The 7,573-nt window shown below is 31.6% G+C and overlaps 1 long non-coding RNA gene across 1 annotated transcript; it reads right to left on the bottom strand.

Moving 5' to 3' along the window:
• Positions 1-778: 778 nt before the first annotated feature.
• Positions 779-1,938, bottom strand: LOC122194634 (uncharacterized). The gene is made up of 2 exons (XR_006183993.1): positions 1,821-1,938; positions 779-1,223 (listed from the first exon to the last, which is right to left on the bottom strand). It is a non-coding gene; the product is annotated as an uncharacterized LOC122194634 (long non-coding RNA).
• Positions 1,939-7,573: the final 5,635 nt, after the last annotated feature.

Below are 7,573 nucleotides of genomic sequence, written 5' to 3'. Positions count from 1 at the left end.
TAGGATGTTTTTCCACAAGTTAGATCCCGAAGCAAAACGAATCCTATAAGCATTTCATGTAATATATATGTTCACTTTTAGTGAATATAATCACAAATATGATAAGGAAATGAATCAATTTGTAAGTTTAACTTACAAATAAGAGTGTTAGAAGCAAAATGGATGGTTGATTGGGGTTTACGGCCAGAAGTTCTTGATGTTCTTGGGTTTTCGGCCACATTCAAGTATGTGTTCTTGGTGAAACCAAGAAGATTTAAGGGTTTTCGGCCCAAATTATGGAGATTAGAAGTGTTTGTAAGTTGATTACAAGATCAAGGTATAATCCTTGCAAGATTCTAAGTTGAATTCAAGAGAGTTTCACATGAAATTCAAGAAAAGAAGAAGTTTCTCATGTTCTTGAGGAGAGAGGAGATTTTCGGTTGAATGATACTTGAGAGAGAATTCTTGAGTTTTGGGTTGGGAAGTGTAGAATGAAGGAAAAATCAGTCAAATACATATATATATATATATATATATATATATATATATATATATATATATATATATACATAAGAGATTGCATCTGTAAACACTTCCCGAGGAGATAGGATCCTCAGTTTGCGGCTGCAAGGGGAGTTCACGACTGCGAAGGGTTCACAGGTGCGAACTGTTTGCGGCTCTCTTCAATTTACGGCTCCCTTAGTTTGCGGTCCGAAGAGAAGAAGGAAAAGCGAGGCTTCTCGGTTTTTGGGTGATTTTAGCTTCTATTTTATACAACACTTTATTAAGTGCTTAAATGTATCAAACTTATTTATTTTAACTTTATTAAAATAATAATTCACTAAATTTGACTTTTATTCGACATATTGACTTTTGTTGACTAATGTTGACTTTTACAAGGTAGAAAATAACAGGATGTTACATGGTCGGTCAATAATGATGTGATAACTATTGTTGTAAGAGAACTCGACTAGTGGAAGGTAAGTATTCCAACTCCCTCCAAAATCTAACACACATGCCCGGAGCATATCTTCAAGTGTCTAAATCGTCTGCTCACTCTGTCTATCGGTCTCGGGGTGATATGATGTACTGAAATACAGCTGAGTATCCAACTCCTCATGAAACTTTCTCTAAAACCTAGAGGTGAAGTGGGCATCTCGGTTCGAAACCACCGGCACCCCGTGCCGAACCAACACCTCCCGAATGTAAACATTTTTAGGGCACTCCTTAAATCTTCATATTTTCTATAAATTGTTACAGAAAAAAATCCAATTCATAACCCAAATGAGTCACAATAAAAATAATATGAATTCGAAGAATTGAGTAAATTCAAATCCAACTTGAACCAAAAGTGGGTTTTAATGGGAGTTTACTAGACCGGAGGAGCTTATCATCAAGTTCTGAAAGATGATTCTATAAGGGAGAATATAAAAAACATTTTTGTGAGATCGATTGTAAACTTTTGTTTAAAGCCCTTCAAAGCCTTTTTTTAATAAAATTGTGTTTAAAGCCCTTAAAATCCTTTATAAACATTAGATTAAAACGTAGGCCAATAAGAAAATCATCCTCCTTTAAAGTTGCTCTAAACTCTGTGATCGGTTGTTGAAGGATTAGTTTGCATTGGATAAATTACAAGACATAAAAAAATTGAAGGGGGTGTTGTCATATCAAAAAGAAGATTAAAAAATTTCCATTACAAAAAGAAGATAGAAATCGTTGTATTCCTAATACTATAAAGAATCAAACAATTCCCATTACAAAAAGAAGATTAAAAAATTAAAATAGAAATCGTTGTTGACTATGGTTAAACAATTGGAGAAAAAGTTGATTCAAATGCATACCTCACAACAAGCGAAAATCGTATGAAGAGTGTAGATGCTTAATGATGAAGGGTTGGTACTGAACCAGGGATGATATGGGTTGGTGCAGTAGCGATGGGTAGCCGATGAATTAGGTTGGAGAAGAAAAACAAAAAAAAGATTATGTTGACATTGTGAAAGAAATGGTATTTTAATATGTTTAATTAACAAGGAAGTGTTTGGCTTGTCTTTTTGAAAGATAAAAGTCTTTTTTTGGAAAAGATAAAAGACAAAATATGTTTGGTAAAAACATTTTAAAAGTGACTTTTGGATTTTAGATAGAAGGAAAAGCGACCTTTTGGAAAAATTAAGAAAACCTGACTTTTTGTAATTTTTTCAAAAAAGACTTTTGTCTCTCAAAAAGACAAGTCAAACACCCCCCAAACTTGTCTAAATAAAGGGGTATTAATTTGTATTTATATTTGATTTAGTTACTTAACATAATTAATTACTATTTATAGTTGCTATTATACCTTTATTTATGTTTTTTTTAAATGGTTGGTCCATATTGATTCTTGCATTCACACAATAGATAGTTAAAACAGACGAGGTCAATTTAAAGATTGAATAAAAAAATGTAAAAAAGAAAGGTTTTTTTTTCGGTAGGGGAGCGGGGAGGGATGAGTTCGAGGAGGCAAAGTTAAAACAAAGTTGTGTTTTAATAGAGAAGGGATTATTTTTGTAATTTTTATATAATTGGGATAATTTTTATAAGATAACTTTATATAAAATATTTACCATTACAATTCTTGTAAGTGGGTTATTTTACGAGGATCATTTTGTTGGGGAAATATAAGAAGGGTAATGGTGGAAATCTGGATTCCTTATGGAACGTGTATGTTTATTTTTCGAACTAATATTTACACCCTATGTCTGAGTTACAGGAAATCCAGTCTAGAATAATCTGAAAGGATACTTGTGTATCTAGGCATAGAAACACAAGCCAAATCGCTAGAGAATTTTGAGTATTCGTTTAGAAGAAAAAGAGCTAAAAAGGGTTCTGTATACGGCTCAAAAGATGAGTTGTATATATACATGACAGATTAGGGTTAATCTTCTAAATTAGTTAGGAAAATATCAAAATTAATGGCTTAATCAATGCTTACCAAAACTGACAAGATTTGTCAATCTTACCATAATCACCCATTAGAATCTTAACGTTAATGGCTTAACTAATGGTTACCCAAACCCCTCGACCTAGCCCGCTAAACTCAAAATTAATGGCTTAATCAATGGTTACCCAAACCCCTCGACCTTGCACGCTGACTGGTCAGCGTAGGGATGTCACAAAGCCTCATGGGACCCCGAACCCACATAGAGGATATTTGTTTAAAAAATCAGGGGCATGGGCAGGGGCAACGACACGATTAACCCCCATTTTAATTTCGGGGGGGGGGGGGGGGGGGGGGGGGGGACGGGACGAGGATGGGCAGTCTCGTCCCGTCCTGAACCCATAATGGGGTCCCGTTAATATATTATTTATATTAATATATTAATTATATACATATAATAAATAATAGCAATGATTTTGAGTTTCCAAAATTCAACAAAATATCATATTTTTAAGTTGTTAGTATAATGTTTTTGAGATGTTATAATATTTTTGTTTTTAACATGTAAAATTATGCAATAAGTAACTATTGTTTACCAAAAAAATAGCTTATTTTAACCCAAAAAACTTCTTTTAGCCCAAGAAACAACTTCTTTAGCCCCCAAAAAAAATTCCAAACGGGGGCGGGGGCGGGGGCGGGGGCGGGGGTGGGGAGGCTAGAGATGTCGGGGGCGGGGGATGCAACCCCAACCTCATTTGCCTTTGTTGACATCCCTAGGTCAGGACCATCGATGTGGGCTCTAACCCTTAGACCCCGTTAGGGTCGTTGCCCCTAGGACCCTGCAAGGGGGCTGCACCCCTTTGACCCTCACCTTTCTGTCGTACCGACTTACAATTCGATTTTATATATGCATGCACTTCGCATTCACCAAACATATAATATAGAGTACTAACTATAAACCTCTTAGCTCACATATCAATTCCAATTACATAAAATATCAGGTAATACTAAAATCACTAATTGATAACTTATTTTATTTCCTTATTTTTATTAGTTTATTTTAGTATTTTTTAGCTCTTTTTATTAGTATTACATTGTATATTCTTTACTTTCTTTATCATGGATCGTATTGGGGACTTTCTATTTTGCATGAGAAATTTTGTAGGGTTTTGGAGCTCATGGCGGTTGCGGTTTGAATGAAGTTGGGCTTTGTAGGCTTTCGATGCATTATTGGGCTTTTCGGATCCATTAAAGGAGATTTGGGCTTAAAAAGGCTACAGACTTGGATGAAGTGGGCTTGTGAAGATGGATCATGGATTCTTATTTTGGGCTTGAAGCATCCATATTTGTAGATAAAAGATGATTGGTTAATTTGAATCATGTGGGATATGGAGGGGACCAAGGGAATCTTTAGTAGTGGGATGGTTAGTGGAGGTAAAATCAGCCAATAGCATTCCAGCAGCACTTGCGCGGGTGGAATTTCTATCGTGCGGGTACCCGCGCAACTGCCCAGTTTTGGGCATTTTGGTCATTTGGTTTGCCATTACCTTGGGGGATTGGATCTATGAGCTATAACTTCGATTTTACACCATTGGAGACCAGAAGAAGGCGATTTTGAAGCTTGAAACTCATTTCTTTTCATCTTTCCAAGTTATTGGTAGTTTCTTTATGCAATTAGACTCTTGTGATTATTATTCTATTGTCATGAGTGGCTAAACTCTCTATTTGGTTAACTTTGGCTAAAACCCTTGAATGTTTGTGGGTTTTTGAAGGATTCATGTTTGATTATCAATTATCTCATGTTTATGATTCTAGTTCATATTTCTCATGCTTGTTTGATACTTTGATCATGAGCTTGGTACTTGAATGAGCAATTGTTGGTTTATTTCTTTGGTTTTGCATTGAATCATTGAATTTACTTAGAACAAGAACTTTATGATGGTAGAAATCATCTCTAGCTTATGAATCATAGCTCCTTTATGGACGTGTAAGCATTGACATCCTCTAGGAATTGGGGATTCCTTCATTTTTAAGGCTAATTAACTTCTTGGGTTCAATTGCTTCAAATGGATCTTTGATTTTGATTAAGAAGGTGTGTTATGGGCTTTCCCAACCTCCATACTACCTATGAGGAAGCTTGGCATATCATGCTTCATGATTGTTATAACCAATTTGGGATGAATGATAAGCTTTGTATTGAATCCTAATGATAAACACACAAATGTTCATTGTGTTGAATTGCCTTGTTTAACCAATTATTCCCAACATTTGAGCATCTCACCATCTTGCTTAATTGCAAGCTTTTTAGTTATACAAGTCTTTTACTTTTCAAGTAATCAAACATCCCCCTTTTTAGTTTAATTATAGTTAAATAATTTATTTACACTAGTTCTATTAGATTGCATTAGTAATTGAATACAATCATTTTCACGAGGATCGATATCCCTTTTTACCATTATATTACGTTTTATTTGCAAACAAATGGTGTAATTTGCTTGGTGGACTTGACATCCCACCACTAACGCATTTTATTAAAAAAAAATATTGTTTTAAAGGGATGTGAAAAAACACTATTCCATTGGTCTTTAATATAAAAGAGCCAAGAGCCAAGTTCGGCTTCTGCCTCAACTGGGCTTGTTTACATCCTAGGTGTCACAGTGTGACTATGAATGTCGAAATCTCATCACATGGATAGTGAGAAAAATGCATACCAAAAAGATAAATATAAAATTAATACTTAGGTCATCCACATTAGTGTAATGTCACCAATCTTTCAGTTGTGTCACATCAGTTTTGCAATGACTACTCACATTAGTGCAATAATATTCATTTTTCAAAAGTGCTCACCACTACCACATCAACAATTACTTATATATATATATATATATATATATATATATATATATATATATATATATATATATATATATATATATAGGGTTAGGTTCATGTGAGACCACTATATTTTGTGAGACTGGGAGACGCAATCCTTGCCACTCATTTGTAGATAAAAAAACATTTTAAAAACGCAAAATAATTGAAAATTTTCAATTTTTTTTAAATATTATTTTTGTCACTTTTTTATCCAAAAAATAAATAAATAAATAAATAAAATTACTATTTTTTTATATATCTGTGAAATATTTTAGTAGAATATTAGAATATTCTAGTAAAATATTAGAATATATTACATATTTGACAAATTTACTAGAATACTAGAATATTCTAATATTCTAAAAATCACATTGAAATATTTATAGTGTAATATTCTATTAGCATATTTCAAGTATTTTTTTTTTAAAAAAATGGTAATTTTTTATTTTTTTTATTATATTTTTTTATGTAAGAAAATGACGAAAATAATAATTAATTTTTTTTTCGGATTTGTCCTTTTATTTTTCATTTTTAAAATTATTTTTAGATTGCATCTCACGGTCTCACAAAATTATCATGGTCTCAAATGAACCTATATATATATATATATATATATATATATATATATATATATAGAGAGAGAGAGAGAGAGAGAGAGAGGTTCAGGTGTTTAATGTATCTATTGTGTTATTGTATGCATAATTGTGGGTCAATCATTCTTAAGGGGTATTAATGTAATCTTACTATATAATTTATATTTTTCCGAGTTAATTAAAGTTTGATTGATATCAATCAAATTCCTAAATATCAGGTTGTTAAATATGGATCTTATCAACGAAAATAATATATATATATATATATATATATATATATATATATATATATATATATATATATATATATGCATCATATACGTTTTATTCGATTGCAGAATTAGCTATCATCATCTTCATATCATTTTTCTTATTCTGATATTTTGTTCATGTACGTTTTTATTTTTATAGTTTTGAATAATCGTTTATCATATGCATATAAATTTTGTTCTATTCATAGTTCAGAATAATCCTTCATCAGATTCATATCATATTTGTTCTTATGATATTTCATTGATGAAATTCATATTTTGAATTTTATTTTTTTGTTTTTTCAGAACAAAGATAATATTGATAATAATAACAAGGAATTTTCTGATAACAATGATCGGAATGTCAAGCAATCCCAAGTGAATCAAGATCAGAAGAAAATAAGAAGATGTGGGACTTGTTTTGGTGTTGGTCATGATAGGAGGAACTGTCCTCAAGCAAGGGTCAAGAGAGAGTAGATATTTATTTCTTCAACATATTTTAGGAATTGAATAATGATATCAATTTAGTCTTATCGGATGTTATGGAGTTTTATTTCAGTCTAATAATGATATGGATTCATGAATTTTAGGGGTTTATCCTTGTAAGTTTATGTTTTCGTTCAATTAATATTAATAATTTTCATTTTGAGTTTGATTAAAATTCCATACATTTGCTTATTTATCATATGCCTATAGATATGTTGTTGTAAATGTATTTTTGTTCTCATATTTTTGTATAAAATAATTCTTCGTAAATTGTGTTATACATAATGTTATATGTAAACATTCTGTTAGAATGATGGTTATAAAAGTATTAGAATGTAAATGTTGATTACAAGATACAAAATAAACAAAAACACAATTTAATGTATGTTTTTTTAATTCATTTTGTTTTTCTATTCGTATAGAATAAGTGTTTCCAAATTCGTTTTAATTAATGATTAATCAAATATTCTGTTAGAATT

This window comes from Lactuca sativa, chromosome 6 (assembly GCF_002870075.4).
Source record: "Lactuca sativa cultivar Salinas chromosome 6, Lsat_Salinas_v11, whole genome shotgun sequence".
Lineage (NCBI taxonomy): Eukaryota > Viridiplantae > Streptophyta > Magnoliopsida > Asterales > Asteraceae > Lactuca > Lactuca sativa.
The sequence above is the reverse complement of the archived record's forward strand: the minus strand, read 5'-3'. Positions and strand labels throughout refer to the sequence as shown.